The sequence below is a fragment of the Capsicum annuum genome, chromosome 3, assembly GCF_002878395.1.
Source record: "Capsicum annuum cultivar UCD-10X-F1 chromosome 3, UCD10Xv1.1, whole genome shotgun sequence".
NCBI lineage: Eukaryota > Viridiplantae > Streptophyta > Magnoliopsida > Solanales > Solanaceae > Capsicum > Capsicum annuum.
The window spans coordinates 24,484,383-24,502,186 of NC_061113.1; positions in this window are offsets into that span (position 1 = coordinate 24,484,383).

Sequence of the window (17,804 nt, forward strand, 5' to 3'; positions counted from 1 at the left end):
GTAGCGAGCCATTTTAGTTTCCCACTATCATAGACTTCTCTTTTTTTTGAGTTATTTCTTTCCTTAGTTAAGAGTAGTTCCCATCTTTAGCAAAACACTCTGAACAAAACAAGTTTACCTTATGAGTGGTTTGGAATCCATAATCAAGAAAATTCTTCTTTACTCTTCCTATTGTACTTGACACTAAGTTAAAAGCTCATCAGGTATTCTCTACTTCAACTTCTCTCTTTTATTACAAATATGATGAATGAAAGTTAATCCAAGTCCCCAAGATGTTGAATCAAGATCAATAAGACAAAGGGCTAAAAGCTCACCTAGGGTTAGCCGTGCAAGCCCAAAGATTGAAAAATTAGCTCAAAAAGTAAATTGAAGTGAATCTTGAGCAAAAATGGGGACCAAAAATTTGATTAAAGTCAAAAATGGGTTATGGTAGGTGTGACAACATCTATGGTAGGCTATCACAATTGTGATGGCCTATCAGGAATGTCATCGAACCCTAAAAAATTGAAAGTTGGTTCTGTTTAGAGCTGACGGCAATCATAACAGGCTATAATAGTTGTGATGGACTATCACGGATGTCATCACAACATGGTAAAAGTTTCTGAGTTCTTCCTAAGGTTGACGACAATTGTGACAAGTCGTCACAATCATGATGGCTTATAAAAAATTGGCATCACACCTGGGGCCTAAAATATAAGTGAGCCTAAATGAGTAATGAACTGGTGTTTGTGATCTTTGAGGTTAACTAATGTTTCTAGGTACATCAAAATGGCACCAAAAAGAAAGAGTCCAACAGAACCAAAGAAAACGGGCAAAGATGATGTTTTTCGTAAGCTCCTCAACGAGGAATCTGACTATGTGGATGAGGAACCCTTGCTCAAAAAGTAAAAGAAGAAGCAGAGTCCAAAGAAAACTGCACCACATCCACCAATTAAGGTAGAGGACAGTGATGATACTGAGTAAACCATAGCTTCTGAGTAAAAGGAGTCTGAACATGCTGAAGCTGATGAAGGGGATCAAGAAGAGTCTGAAGAATCTGAGTTCGAGAAGACAACTTCTGGGTCCCCATCCACTGATCAACAAAAGGATGAAGAGTCTCCACCCCGGAGGACTCTTATCAAGTGTAAGAATCCAGAGGTGAGGAACAATGCTAGATGGCAAATTCCTAGAGCTGAAGGTTTCTATATTCCTGAGTTGTAAAGAACTGATAGAAGGAATGCAAAGAGACCAATCCAAGAAGAAAAGATGATCATCACGAAAGGGTTGAGCAGACACCCTAAAGTGGAGAAGAAATTCAAGAAATATGGCTTAGGATGGACTGTATAAGGGGGAGGTTTATTTTTCCCCACACTGGTTTGAGAATTCTATGTGAACTACCAAGCCCAGTTAGAGAATATATGCAAACCAGGTGACAAAGTAGCAGATCAACCTCTTCTTGTGAGAGTTTGGGTTAAGGTAAGCATTGATGTGTCGACTAGATCCATCAAAAAATTCTTTCATGACCCTGACTTCATGCCTCAGACCACCACACAATCATTTTATGCTTGAATAAAGGACAAGGACAAACAACATCCTTGGTTGGCCAACATCATCGCTGACGGAGAACCGACTTGGGTGACAAACCCAAATAAGAGAATCTTTAAGTGTTTATTGACTCAGGAGGCAAAATTTTGGTGGGGCATTGTGCGAGTTTGGCTAATGCCCACAGAGGAAGATAATATTCTGGGTGCTGATCGGGCTATTTTGGTAGCCATCTTGATGCAACAGCTTCCCTTAAACTTCAGGAAAATCATTGCGGATATGATGAAGATCAGGATATCGAGGGTAGACACTGCTTATCCTTTTCTGTGTCTTATTATAGAGCTGTGAAGAGCTGTTGAGGTGCCAAAGATTATGGGCATTGATGAAGACATTTGTGCCCGGAAGACTCACAACCCTATCCGGTTTGATGAGATTCAGCCGGGACATAGACTTAATAGGGGTGTAGAGGTAGCAGAGAACCCACCGATTATAGATGCAGGAGCAACACCTCATGTAGATGTACATGATTCTTTAGCACAGGAAGCATCAGTACGTGAGACTGAAGCCAGTCCCTCAATTCCTCCAGCAGCAACAGGTTTGGCCTTTCAGCCGATTGATATTATGAAGGTGGCTAAGAAAGCAAAAAAGTGTGAGGCCCAGATTCATGCCTTTGCCAAATAGTTTGTTGCTACTATGGACAAGAGAATCAAGGCTGCACTTGAACCTTTTATAACCTTACCTGGATGGGTTGTAGATTTAGAGAGTAGATTCGATGCCCGAGCAAAAGAGATGAAAGGTGCCGATCTTGCCACATTCAAAGCTGAGTTAGATACGGTGAAGGCCGAGGTTGGGATGCTACAGCAGCACCAAATTATGGTGCTAACAGGTTCAGTTATGCAAAGTTAGAGGAAGAAATTCCTTTACTTGATCTTACTGCGGACTCCCCGAAGAAAAAGAAGACAAAGGGGAAAAGAAAGGCAAGAAGAAGAGAGAAGAGCCAGCTAGTGAAGAAGAAAGAAAAGCTAAGAAGAAGGCAAAAAAAGAAGAGATAAAAAGGGCAAGGTTGGAGTCTATGGCTGATAATCAAAAATAGGAAGCAACCATTTGGGCTAAGGCTACAGGTGCTTCATCTAGCCAGGCCCCAGTCTCCATCAGGCCAGAAGCTCTGGATGGGGAGAAGACAACAGATGATACAGTAGTAGGGTCTGGGACCCAGGATCTACATGCTTGACAGTCTTCAAGTATACCCTAACCCTTAGTGCATTTTTTTTGATTTTAAGTTGAGGGTATAGGGTAAACTGTTGTTGTAACATATTCTATAGATAATTAGAAGTAGTACAATTACTTGAGGGGATTGGCTTATTTTATGATTTTTGAGTACCTCTCCAGTGATCTAATCTATTGTGTACTATGTGAATTGCATCCATTGTGATTGTTGTGTATCAATTTGTGGCATTAATATGGCAAATGAATAGCCTGTAGAAACCAAATGCATAAAATAGATCAGTAGTGATATGCGATTTACGTGTGTGCCACGTGCGTGTAAGGTTTTGCTCAGCTCCCATTGTGTGTTGAATCTAGAACTTGCCCAAGTAGTCATACCATGGTCATAGGATAGGCATTAGGAAAGGTTCATAGGCTATTTTTGCATGTTAGCCCACTTTAGCTTAAATCACTATCACAAAGGGAATAATATCCCTTGATCCCTTTTTGATCCTAAATAGCCTAGTTCGTTCTTGTACACCTTTCACCTTCCTATTATATCACAATGAACCTATCTTAGCCCTGGTCCTCCTTGGACACTGTGCACCTCGACTTAGGTAAATAACCTAAGTTGAGAGTGGCTATTATAGGGGTGCGTGATGCATTATGAATATGAAGAGAGGTAAAAGAAGAAAAATGAATAAGAAGTGGGTGCAGTAAAAAAAATATAACATGAGAGAACTGAAAAAGTTGAGAAAAGATAATATGATTCTTGAACTGATAGCACCCATTTTGAGCATGCTTGACAAATAAAAGAGAAAAGTAAAAAAGGTCGAAAGTTGAAACCCAAGATTTAATGTAGTGCCAAGGAGGTATAGTCACTCTGAAATACCATGAATATCATAACAACCCCTAGCCTACGTTACAAGCTTAAGAAAAGCCCTATAGTGATCCTAATTGACCTGTCTGAAGATCTAGGTGCTGACTATAACGGAAAGCCTATGGCATTTGATGTGAAATATTGGAACTTCATTCTGAGAGTGAGTCTTACATTTATCCCTATGTTTTAACATGTAAAGATAAGTGAAAAAGGGATTTCTTTATTGTGAGGGCGTATCATGTATGTTGCCAATAACTGCTTTGTTCGGATAATGTAATTTGGGTATGCGCTGGGTTGTTATTGGTGAGATTTTTGCCATATCTAGATGCCTGTGAGTTGCATAGTTGTTTTAAATACTAGACACAGTTAATCTTAGTTTGAATGATCATGGAAATGGTGCATGTATTTTGAACTGAGATGAGTAGTTAGCTGCCGAATTATACTTTGTATACTCTTAGTTATGTTATGGTTGCTTGAGGACAAGCAATTTTTTAAGTTGAGGGTGTTGATGTGTGAGACCATGCTAACACATTTGAAACTTTTAACTCTAAATAATTGCAAAGAATTGAGCAACTTTAGTCGTTTTTTGATTATTTTACTTTGATTTTATAGAATAAGTACAGAATAGGAAGAACCATAAATAAAGGGAGCAAAATACCAGAAATTAGAAGCAAATAAGAAGGTGCAAGTGGCTAACGACATTCATGACACGCCGTTAACCTGGTGATAGGCTGTCATGGATGTCGTTAACCTTAACAGAAGATGAAAAGTTGTAGAAGTTTTATGACGGCAACCATGACACGCCGTCAAGATGATGATAGGGCGTCACCATTGTCATCAACCTTAGGCAGCAGGAATTGAAATTAAAGAGAATTTGACGGCGTCCATGAAAGGCCGTCACAGGCGCCGTCACCTATTTCAAGGAAAATCAGAAAGTTTAATTTTATTTCCTTATTTAGGTTTGACAATTTAAAAGACTTGTATTAGGGTTTTTATCATTATTAATCAGCTACTATTGAGAGACAAAATACGACTTTTCCTTGGACTTATCTCAAGAATAATATTTTCAGTGTTTTTGCCTTGTGATTCAAATAGAAGTGCACTTTTGATTCCATTCATCATTGTAAGTTAATTCTTTTAGTCATGAATTCAATTTGCATGCTTATTTCTTGCGTCATGAGTAGCTAAACTCCTTTAACCTGGATTGTGGGATCTAGGGTTAGGTCATGATAAGGTTTTAATTTGTTACTCAAGGTTTAATAGGTGTTAGCATTTCTTGATGATTCTGAGACTATAATTTATGTCTGTTGGTTGCAAACAATAGGCTTACCTACTTTGGTTTTCTTGAGAAAGAAATCATAAACAGTAGGAAGTGAGTTATCAACAGGGACTCGGAAAGACTTCGTTTAATGTTCAGCCCGGTAACAAGGTTGATTTACCTGAGGTAAAATTTGTTTAGTGATAAGCGATTCCCTAAGTTTGAGAGGATTAAGAAATTAGACGCTTAAATAAGTTGAGAGACATTCGAGCATACCATCGATAGAGATAGCTTTCCATCCTAACCACCGTGATAACCTTGAGTAAATTTTAATATCTGTCATGCACCGTAAGCCCTAGTGAACATAATCCTGGTTATCTCATAAAATCTTGGTCAGAAACAATAATTTTAGAAGTGAAAATTGACTCTCTATGACACTTAAACCCCCATATTTAGAAATAATAAAATACCAGTAAATTATTTCGTAAACAACTCGAAGTTCACACCTTATTCCCTCTAGGATTTTATATTAACAATGATCGCCTACACCTATTCAAGAGTGTAGTTTGAGCGTTATCAGAAGCACCATTTATTCAAGGTATAACATACCTTGGCTGCTCCTTCATTAAGGGTATTTTAGACATTACACATGGAAGCCCCTCTCGTTAAAGGCAAAGTGGTCTTTTTATCTTCATTTGTAATATATTATAAATAGTCCCATTTTGTCTTACTCTCATTAATTTATGCAAGATGATAATTTGAAGCACTTGAAAATCCTCTCTCTTCAGAGTAGACCACCTAGTGTAGTTTTAGTTAGGCTTGGAAGAGCAATCTTAGTATAGGGCTTGGAAAAGTTAATATTGTTCTTTGCTGGAAAATGGTGGATCTTGAGGTAAGTTGATTTCCTTGGAGGTCACTGTAAGAGTGTGGTTTTGATTATTATATTCATTAGAGATTTTTGAGTTTAATATACTCTTAGTTCTTAATCTTTTAATAATGTTGGTCTCACTAACTATCCTTTGCTTTTGTTGTTGTTATCTTGAGTAGTGGACTGTTTTGGGTCCTTTATTGAATTCAAAATTTGTGTTATTGTTGTTCATCTTTTTCATCTCGTTTTGTGGCTGTTTTGGTGTTGTTACACCTTTGTCAAATCGTTAATCTTGTGCTCTTCATGTTTTGGGGATTGTTTCTACTTGTTCTCAGTTTGTGTTGTTAAAACTAGTTTATTGTTGAATGTTTTGGTGTATTCTATTATTGTTTGTGTATCATTTGGTATCAGAGCATGGCTTGATCTAATTCCTACAAGATCAAATCTTGGGCTAGATCACTTGAAAAAAATTAAAAAATGCAAAAAAAAAGTGTTAAAAACTAAAATTTCCAGAAAAATAGCAATCTATCCATTTTGTGTTCTTGCCAAAAATTGTAGTTTTTTGTTGTGTCTTGGCCAAGATTTTTACTTGTCTTTGTTGTCTTTAAGTGTTAATTTTTTTCCTCACTAACATATTGAGTTTATATCTTGATTTGAACTTGTATTTTGATGTTGTTGTTGTAAACAGAAGACTTAGACGAATTGTTGTTGAAACATTGTTGTGGTGGAATGCTTTGGCCTTATGTGTTTCCTCTTGTTGGTGTTCTAAGCTTGGCCACGTGATATTGTTGTTCATTGGTGGCCTAAGAAACATTTTGTTGAGGTTGTTGTTGAAAGGTAGGACTTGAGAAAGTGTTGATTGAAGTGTGAGACCAACTTGAACCTTAGAATCCAAGATTCAAAAGTTTGTGTTCTTGGTGTTCTTCACCAATCTTCATCTTTTATTGAGGATTTGTGGCTTGAAAATGTGATATTGGTTGTTGGGAGTTCAAAGTGTGCTTTAAAATTCAAAAATCATTCAATTTGGAGTTCATTTAAATTAGGTCCCAATTTTGAATGTTCTTGGTATTCTTCATGTTCTTTATATGTTGTTAAAGAAGAACGTTCAAAAAGTAGTGGTTTGATAAAAAAATAAGAAGAAAGAAGTGTGATCTATGTTTGTCTTGAAACATATTCCAAGACTTATAAAAGAAGAAAGAAGACAAGAAGGCTTTCAAAAAGTCTTGTTACCCAAAAGAGGGGACTAAGACTTTCAAAAGAGCCAACAACCTTTAAAAAAGAAGGTATCTTTCAAAAAAGGTGAAAGGAATCCAAACCTTTTTGAATATTGAAAAAGGCTACAAGTCTTGTATTTTTCCCTCCCAAGGTTGATTTCCACATCTTCCAAATTAAATTTGACCAATTCAAATTGCCAACAAAAGAAAAAAGAATCTGCCACATTACCAAGTTGCCACATCATCGAAGTGCTACATCTTCCATGTCCCAGAAGCCTTGAAGTTCAAAATTTCAGATTTTCACAATATCTCGCAACCCATAGTGGACTGCCACATCACCATTTTACTGTCCAAGCAATAATTTTAAGTTCAAATTTTAGATTCTTAGTTTCATTAATTTCATTACTTGATTCGAGAATTAATTAACAACTAGTAATCACCCACTTAATTATAGATTAATTATTGAATCCATTTCTTTTGTGTATTCGTTATTTGTGTGCTTTTCTTATTTTTAACTTGTAGTAACTCCTTGTTTCAAGTTCGTAAGTAAATTGTGTATGTTGTGTCTTGGGCCGATCAAATAAGAATCCATTTCGGTCGCCAAGTAGAATTGATATTCTATTGACTATTAGAGTATAACCAACTTTCAATAGTCGCTGCTCCAATTGTGAGAATCACAAAGGTGAATGTATACGAGTGTTAATGAGAAACTTTTACTACTAATCTTGTTTGTTCATTATGTAGGTACAAAGGTGATATAAGGGGAACATATCTTCGATAGCCATGGATTATTATGACTATAATATGGGAGACTATGATTTTAGTGAGGGTTTTCATGGCTAATAAGTTGGGGGAGATTGCGGAAGCTATAAAAAAAGGCATGACCAAAACATGGGAAGATTTGAAAGTTACTATTTTGAGTGAGAAAATAAGGTGAATAAAGTGCCTATTGCTTATGGTGACTTTGGAGATGATGTAGGACCTCATGATGAAGCTTATGATGATGTTGGGGCATATGAGGAGTCTTAAACTTCTCACTCCAAACCTAGATTTGGTGTTAGGTATAACCCTTTCGTTCGCAAAGCTTATGAGAGCTATGATGATAGTAGATGTGAGGAGTGTGAAGATTCATATTCTCAACCTTGTAGTACTTCTTATCAAGGTTGATATAGTTTGGATAGTTATACTATCTCTAGTGGAGGTTTTCCAATGAGAAGAAAAGGGTATGCATTTCCAAAACCAAGGGGTACTGATATGCTTTACAATGTTGATCTGAGAAGGAGTGTACACTTCGGAAAGCTGATCATTTTTGGGATACCGGGATGCCTCGTTGTATTAAATGATAGGTACTATAAAAACTACATCGTTCTATCCATGGTTGACTACTTGGGGTTAATTTGCGAGCCTTTACTTGTTCCATACTTCTTGGACGGGTTCAAGGTTACTGAGAGGGTAAAAATTGTCTTCTTTCAATATGAATACCATGAGGAGGTGTGGTGCGATATTCTTCCCTTGGCCTACGGTTATATATACTTAGGTTCCGATTGGTTTGCACGACATCAAGTTCCTAACATGCAAAATTAGCCTAATGTTGTAAGAGACCAATGAGGGAATCGCCTCATGACTTACTTGCTGCCCAAACCGCGAAGAGAAATGATTACCTACTCATATCCAAATTATTATGAGAGATAAAAGATTGAGAGGAGTAAGGAAGTGCAAGTTGGTAATCTGAGAGTGGAAAAAGAAGAGGTTGTGTGGAGAAAAATGAGGGGATTACCACCAGGTGCTAACATTGGTTGTCCTTCTATTTCTAAGGACATTTGTATAGGTACAAACATGGCAAGCGAAGGCAAACAATGCCAAAATGAAGTTGCTTCCCAAACTTGTGGAGAACCTTCACACCATGATAAAAGAGAATCTACTCAAGGACTTCAAGGTAAAATAGCTAACTCTTACACTTTTGTGCATGTGATTGATAATTGTGTAGCTAGTAGCCCAGTGAGTGTGAGTTGTAGCTTGCTTATATGTGAGTCTATTGTTTATTTGCCACTTGATGATGATTTATATGTTGTGAGTGCAGATACACTATTTGATCCTATTGATGATATAATCAACTCTTCTTTTAAGATCGATTTATGTCCACCTAGTGTTGAAATCATTGTGTTGAATGAAAGTACATTATCTTTTGAAATTTGTGTTGATCAACTTTTATGCGAAAATTGCCCACCATTTGAGGATGTGTATGATGTGATTGATGAACCTCAAGTGTGTGATGATGTTGAAAATGTTGATCAAAGGAATAAGAGTGAACCCATGAGCTTGCCCTTTAATTGTAATATTTTCTTAGATCATAGGGATAATTATATGCTTAAGACATCTTTAAAACTTGATAATGAACTTTTAGAGAGTGAACTTACTTGTTCCAAATCTACCCACGGGATAGATCATGCTCTCTTTAGGTATAATATCTTGTTTGAAGATGATATAAATACTCCTAATGAACCTAGTAGTGAAAATGATGGTATAGCTTGACTTGGAAGCAATAGCCAATATGCTAATCCACTATTGTGTAACCACATCCCTCCTAAAGATGGAAATCCCGTTTTAAAAGATAAGAGTACTATTAAAGGTAAGAAATGTGTAGTCTTGAAAACCCGAGGGAAAAGGTGTCATTGAATCCTTGGGGTAATATTTCTAAATGTGTATCCTTTCTTGACACACTTGTTCTTACATTGCATGAATATCGACTTGAGGATGCCAAGTTGCCTATGTTTTTTGAGGAAAGAAATGCCTTGTCTCCACCTGTGTATACCTTTGCACTTGGTTCTTTCCTAAACTACCTCTTTGCCTATGATGACATCCATGCTAGTTTTGGATTTATATTATGTAGGGGTAAGAAACTTGTTGGCTGGTCCACTTGTTCTAATGACTATGCTATGTGTGTTGTGGGACACTTTTGATGAGGTCACTTGAAGAGGTAATGAAACAATTGTTATTTATGGTCCCTAATTTACGGGAAGCATTACCTTTGGGACTTCAGGATACCATTGAGTCCTTTGTAGTTTCTTTATCTCTTGATACTTGTCTTAACCATGACCTTTGTGATGTTTTTCCTAAGATTTTCATGACTAACACAACAGATTCATGTTTATATTTCAAGTATGTCCCGCTTTGGCATGATGATATTTATTATTGTGCTAACTCTAACCCTCATGCCATGAGGAAGTTGTGTTTGTTTGTCCTTTCTCTTATTTTGCAAAGTATGGATTCGAGGTTGAATCCTTTTCAAGGAGGGGAGGATGATACAAGTCAAATGGCCACCTTAGCTTTTGATGACATCTTTGGTGGCCCACACCTAAAGGCTCAAGACTTGGTCACCCCAAGAGCATAAGAATATGCAAGGAAGGGTCATTTTGAGCATGACTTAAAGAAATCCCATGTGTGGAAGGTTGCTTGGTTTCTTAAATTAATGCTAACCTGAGAACCACAAGCCTTGAATTATGAACCATACTTGGTTTTTGAGAGCATTGAAGAGGTGCCATTTATTCAAGTTATAATACACCTTGGCAGTCCCTTCATTAAGGGTATTTTAGACATTACACGTGGCAACCCCTCTTATTAAGGGCAAAGTGATCTTTTTATCTTAATTTGTATATATTATAAATAGGTTCCTTTAGCCTTATTTTCATTAGTTTATGAAAGATGATAATTTGAAACACTTGAAAATCTTCTCTCTTGAGAGTAGAGCACCTAGTGTAGTTTTAGTTAGGCTTGGAAGAGCAATCTTAGTATAGGGCTTGCAAAAGCTAATATTGTTCTTTGATTGTAAATGGTGGATCTTGAGGTAAGTTGATTCCCATGGCGGTCACCGTAAGAGTGCGGTTTTAATTATTACATTTATTAGGGGTTTTTGAGTTTAATATACTCTTGGTTCTTAATCTTGTATTAATCTTGGTCTCACTATCTATCCTTTACTTTTGTTATTGTTATCTTGTGTAGTGGACTGTTTTGGGTCCTTTATTGTATCCAAAACTTGTGTTGCTGTTGTTCATCTTATTCATCTCGTTTTGTGGCTGTTTTGGTGTTGTTAAACCTTTGTCAAATCGTTAATCTTGTGCTCTTCACGTTTTGGGGATTGTTTCCACTTGTTCTCGGTTTGTGTTGTTCATACTAGTTTGTTTTTGGCTGTTTTTGTGCATTCCATTGTTTTTTGTGTATCATGTGGCAAACTCCTCCCCCTATATAGGTCCTACATCAATACCTCAGCCTTTCTTTCACTGCTTAAACCAGATGTGAGCTACATCCTGTATCTAATATGCAACTAACTCTGCACTCTCACTTGAGGTGATGCCTAAGATATCTGTCACTTTCTACACCGTGCCCAGAAATTTCTATGGATCCTCCTCAGACTTAGAACCCAAATACAGAGGGAGATTTATCCGAGTAAAATCTTAAAACCTAACTACATCTATATTTTCAACTAAATTGGCTGGAGCAATAGCCTGCTGGTTGTTCTGAGCAGCTAAAAATAGGCTAGGGTAGTAAAAGCAGCTTTGAATTCAGCGTGAGAGACATGTTCATTCAGGGGATCTTTCTGAATAGGTGGTGGTACAGGATGATAGCCATTCTCTCTTTCGATTTTTGTTCTAGGAGGCATTGTCTTTAATAAAAGTACGGATGAGTTAGAAAGAGAAATTTATTGATCTTATACAATTTTGCATGACATGAAAACTAAAAGAAGGAAAACTTCCCTAAAAATGTTTTGTAGCCTCTACTCCATAAAGGTGAAGAACTTCACACCCATTCACAAGACTTTACTCAACAAGCTTTCGCACTCTTTAGGACACTTTAAAACCTTAGGCTCTGATACCGCGTTTTGTCATGACCCAAGGCTACCTTCTAGTCGCGACAATAGTGATTACAGCCAAAAGTGACCACAAGCTAACTCATGAACTGGTACACACTATAAGCACTTAATAAAATAGTAATACAATACATATGTGAAAGATACATTGATTAGGTACTTTAAATCTGAATACTGAAATACATAGTACTGATATATCTAAAATATCTAATGAGATACTAAGAACCAAATTGTCTGTCTGAAGCAACTGATAATAATGAAATAAATAATTGTCTGTCTAACTAATTGAAAGAATCTAATCATCATGAGCAGTTTATGGGACAAACCCCTAACTAACTCCCATTGACTGCATAAGGTAATACCAAAATAATTGGGATAAATAAATCGTGTCCTTGATGGATGAGGACTCATCATTATTGCTGCTGAATAATGCTGAGTTGTCTAAGAACGGTCAAGAAACTAAGCATTCAAACCTATGTTATAAAATAACATAGCGTAAAGAAAAGTATGTGGTCGGTACTTTGAATGTACTAGCATATGAGATGAGGAATGGCTAATATGCCTAAGAAAACTGAGCATGAATGTATGAACATGTAATATCTGAGAATGCAAGACGAAATATATATATAAATACTACTGGGATAATCTGTGATCAGAAAGACAAAAATTTGTAACACTGAATAACTGTCAAACTGTACACTTGGTCAAGAAAACCTGAGCTGAAATACACTGAGGTGCTGACTAAAACTGTAGTATATATCATGTAATTGAAATACCCCAATCTGAGTTAATCGGGGTTCAAACTGTTTTTGCGGAGAAATTTTGACTTTTTGAAAGAGAGTCACCACTTAATTTTGAAAAGGAATTAAGTAACCTTTTGAGAGTTACTGAAAATGATTCGAAACAGGAAAATCATTTTAAGTTAGAGATTTCGAGTAAGTGATTCCTATTAACATTTTAGGAAGGTGTTAGGCACCTAAAACGTCCACTTACTTGCGGTTATCTAGACTTTTTGAAACGTCTTTGATTAGGTTCAGAAATTTGATTTGTTGAGAAGTGATTGATTTTAGAAATATTTTGAAAGTTTGCAAAGATTAGTTTCTAGCGAACTCATTAGTTGATTTGACTATGTTCTTAAAAGGCATGCAAAACAAATAATCAAAAGAAAGGGAAAGGGAGGAGAAGTAATGATTTAGGCTTTGAAGCCCAAACTATTAAACCTGTCCTAATCTAGTTAGGTTTTCAACCCATTTTCCTCTCACCTATCCTATTTCTATGTTTTTAGGCCCTTTAGCTCGAGTTTTCACTTCACCTGTATAAAATACAACTTTGGCTTCGAGGCCCAAATGAATGAATAAACAAATAAAATAAGAAATAAATAATAAAAACAATACTAATTAAACAAAACAAAATAGTAAATGAGACTTTTGTCTCTTAGCCGCTTCAAATATGGGACTTTAATCCCTTCTGCTTCTTCCCCCTCCTTATACCTGTATACCACGCGATGGATAATTGGAAATTCTGTTGGAACCAACTTGTGGTTTTAGGGCCCCCATGGCCCATGATAGATATGCATAGGCAAGGGAGTCCATATAGGACTCAATCATATCCAAATGCAAAAGAAAAAGAAAAATAATTAATCTACATCCTATAGTTATCATTTAAATGATTACTAAATTATCGTTATAAAAATATGCCAAACCAGACTACTAAAGGAAACTTCTCATCATGCATCGTGCATAGAAACCAACAATAATAACCACAAAATCGATGTATCCCAAGCACAGAACGTACGCGATCCATACTGCTCTCTCAAATAGGGGATGAAGTAAAACGGTTCCTAATGAACCTCAGCCCACAAGTGAATAGGCTAACTTAAGGAATTGTAGCAGCATGGATATCAAGATCAAGCTATAATAAGGATTAGCGTACTCAACCCAATCACAATTTGCATCATGAAATATAAATCTAGTCCGATCTAATGTAAACAATCCCTAGAACTGACTACCAATAGTAAAACAGGTACACCTCATAAGCATGAATAACAGGAAATACTCTTAGCAGTTTACATTGACTCTAATCCACAGACTAAGCAAACTATGACTAAATAAATGGATTCAAACAAGTTAGAATTAGTATCTCAGACTAAGCAAACTATGACCAAGCCGTACTTATTATAATGCAAGCAAAGCAAACCACCACTATTCAAATGAATTTAAACAGGATACAATTAACATCATATAACACTCTCAAAGCAAGCTTCTAGACATATAAATCATAAACTTCATTTCCTACTGGACCTTAATTTGACCCAACCACCTTATTTTAAATCAAGAAAAGCGTCACATTATGCCAGACAAAGACTTCGCGTTACTTAACATTTTTGAAAATATATCTTTTGACTTGCAAATAAGAAATTGATCTGTGGAAATATAAGCATATTTAAAACTTTTACCACAGAACTTTGGCACAGAGTTAGCTAGATCGCACACAACCACCTAAAACTATTCAATTGAGATTAAATCTTGGGACCTTGATACCAAAACCAGCTATAACGACATATCGTTAGCCCGAAATTATTAAGCAAACCCAAAGTTCAAATCATTATTGTGTAAACATCCTTAAGAAAAATCTAATAACCCGGAATCTATTAAACTTGCTCAAAGCACTCAGCTTTACTCCAAAAAGCTAGCTACCATGACAACCATCAAACCAAAACTATTCAACTGACTCTAAGCAAGAGATTTGACTATGAAAATAGCTTAATAAAATACCAATAGCCCAAAACAAAATCAAAGAATGAATCTTTGTCACAAAACCAACTATTCATCTTAAGCAGTAGAGTCGCATAACAAATTCATCAATAATAACAAGAATAAGCGACAAATTTCAAATCTAAGGTGAAATCAGCAAAGATTGCATATAGTCAATCACGACAAAGGTTATCCAAATATAATGAACACAACCAAATATTGTCTTATCTAAAGATAAGAGAATCCTATGGCTTTTTGGGCCTCTACGACAGACAACCTAACCTCATTCATTTCAAATAGTGAAACTACTTCTACAAAGAAAAGGGGGATAAAGCAGGAAACAACAAAATTAAATGGGACGAGCGTGCGTTTACCTCTTTAGGGGTGGCAAAATGGGACGAAGAGCTATCAGTACAGTTATCACCGCTGGAAGCTTGATGTTATCGACTCGGTAAGCTCCGAGCCACCCCAACCTTCCTCAAAAAGAAGAATATTTTATGCTTAAACAAAAATATACTAGTTTTTTTTCTCAGAATAGCTTTTTCCACCTTCCGAGACTTGCTTCAAATTGCTCTACCATTACTCTTTTATAGGAGAAGGAAGGGGTTGCTTTTTGTGCTTCCACTGATGTGGGATAAAAGAAAATCAGGGACCAATTTGGAATTATTCGGTGGATATTTTGAATTTTGAATTAAGATCAAGATCCCAAAAAATGCAAAATTCTTTTCAATCCAATAAAAAACGTCCACCTCTATACTTGCATGATACAAAATTAAAATTGTGAGGTGGGAACAATCGTTTTTAAGGACACGTCGCCAATTTTGGGTTCTTCTAGAACCCAGACAGCTCAACAATTATAAGCAAAGAAAAAAAGATTGAGATTAATGTGGAGAGAGGGAAATCAAAATCGAGTTTGGCTGAGTCGGGTTGTCGGGCATAAAGCTACTTGAGAAAATTGTTGAACTGTTGAGTTCACCGAACTCGGGTCGCCGGCGCTGGGCTTGGAGTCGTCGGTATCTGGTTGTCTATGGTCGATGAGTTGGGTTTGGTTCTAGTTGACGGTGGAAGTCGGTATAGGGGCGTTGGATTAGGGTTGAGAGGAGTTGTTGTTTATTGATATTTCTTTTTGATGTTGTGGCTAGATTTTCCATGGTTGATGTTGCTATTACAAGGAAGAAACAATATTGGGCCGGGTTAGGAAAATTTTGGGCTGAAGTTGCTTTGTTGTTGGGCCGGCTTGGTTTATTAATTGTGTTATTTAATAACCCTAATAAATCTAATTGGGTTATTAAATAACCCTAATTAAACTTAATTATATTATAATAATCAAAATTAAATTTAATTAGATTAAAAATAACTCTAATTAAATTTAGTCGGATTAAAATAATCTCAATTATGAAACGGTGACTTTTGGGATCAAAATTGAATTAAGATTTAAACGACTTATTTAAATTATAACCAAATTGAATATCTATTGGTCAATTGCATTACAATTGGGCCAATTTGATTTCAATTAAGGTCATATTTAATTCGTTTTCTAAATTGAATCTCAATCTGGCACAAATCAAGTAACAAATTAACCTTGAGTTTCTTAATTTGATAAGAATCCAACAAATATTTCTCCAAATAAAATATTTTGAGAGTAAAATATATTTAAAATCAAGATTTTATCCCTTCGGATTAACTTTCAAGTTTAATCAATAAAAATCTAATTTTAATGAACACGTTCATTTAAATAACCGAATGAATAATCCTCAATCAAATGATAAAAGTGAATTGAATAAGTAATTTAAACCAATGTTTATTTGAACAAAATAGTTTTAGTGATTTTATTTTAAAATTGAAGAAACTCGAAATTAAATTGGATTGTGGAGGACAAAAATTAGGTGTCAACAACTGCCCCCTCCCTTTGGGTAGGATGGATGCAAGTAATCCTGTGCAAAGGGAGGTTGACTTTCCTAATTTTGGCCGACCACAAATTTGTATCTAAGAGAGGTTGGTTTTTGTACGAGCCTCATGGAGTTATGGCTGAACCTCGATATCAGGTTTCCTACATATCTTAGGTTTCGTGAGAATTCAGGCCACTTTTAGTTCATAAAGCTTGATTTTAAGCACAATTTTTAAGAAAATTCACCAACTATCACGGTTTTAGAGTGTTTTGGTTGAACCGAGAAGCTGGGGAATAAAGGGATTTAGGGGGAGATTGGAATGCGGTTGAGTTTTCTGCATAGGGCCCAGCTTACATATCCCCAAGACTCAGGGAATCAGACTGTTTGTAGTTCGATTCAATCGGTAGAAAAGATAGTCTTTTATTTTAGATGATCTTTAGCTTGGGATGAGTGACAAGTTAATCAAGTTGTGGAAAAGAGGCTTGTAACCTCTTAACCATGAACGTGGAGCTCTTCACATCCATAGGTAAGAACTTACCCGGACATAATTTCCAAAACTCTAAGTGTGTTGCCACCCGAATTTGAAAGAAAAAGAAAGTTCCTCTCAGTATGAATTAACAAACATCCCAGAGGTGAAGGTGAGAACAGAATATCCAAAATACCCACATGCCTTCTAATAGAGACGTGGTTGGATAGTGATGGTTATCATTATTTAGCTCGCGTCTAGAGAGTTTGACATCCCTCTCCAGACTATGTCCCATTTTACTGCTGAGAAAGAATTCCACGTTGTGCTGCATCCTTTTTGGAGTCATCCGCAGCTGTGGTTTTGATTTGAGATTTTCATCCTCTCAGATTCTCTCGACAATGCTTTAGGAAAAAAGTGTTAGTGTTAAACATAGTTCACGAAAGAGGTAAGTAATCTTTTACCATATCTCCACGTGAGTTGTGGCCTGAAAAGCAAAATCATCCTTTATTGTACCTATTTAATGGGAAATAACTCGCAATAACAGACACAACAACCTTCTTGGTTGTTGTATAATTAGCTCATCTGTCGGGTAAATATATTTTCAAAGTGGGGTGGCCCTTTTGGTTACCTATATCACTTGTTGTATATGGAATGATAACCTCTCCGATTGTAGCCGATGATCGATATATAAATTTTCCCTAAATTGTCAATCTTCAGATGATCTTGCACATTATTTTGATGTTGGAGATGAGGCGACTTACAAATATCCTTTGAATTTCTAGCATTTAGGTAATCCTTCACATCATCCGACTTGGGATAAGAGATGACTTACAGATATACCTCCAATCGCTAGCTTTTAGGTGTTCCTACACATCATCCGACCTTGGA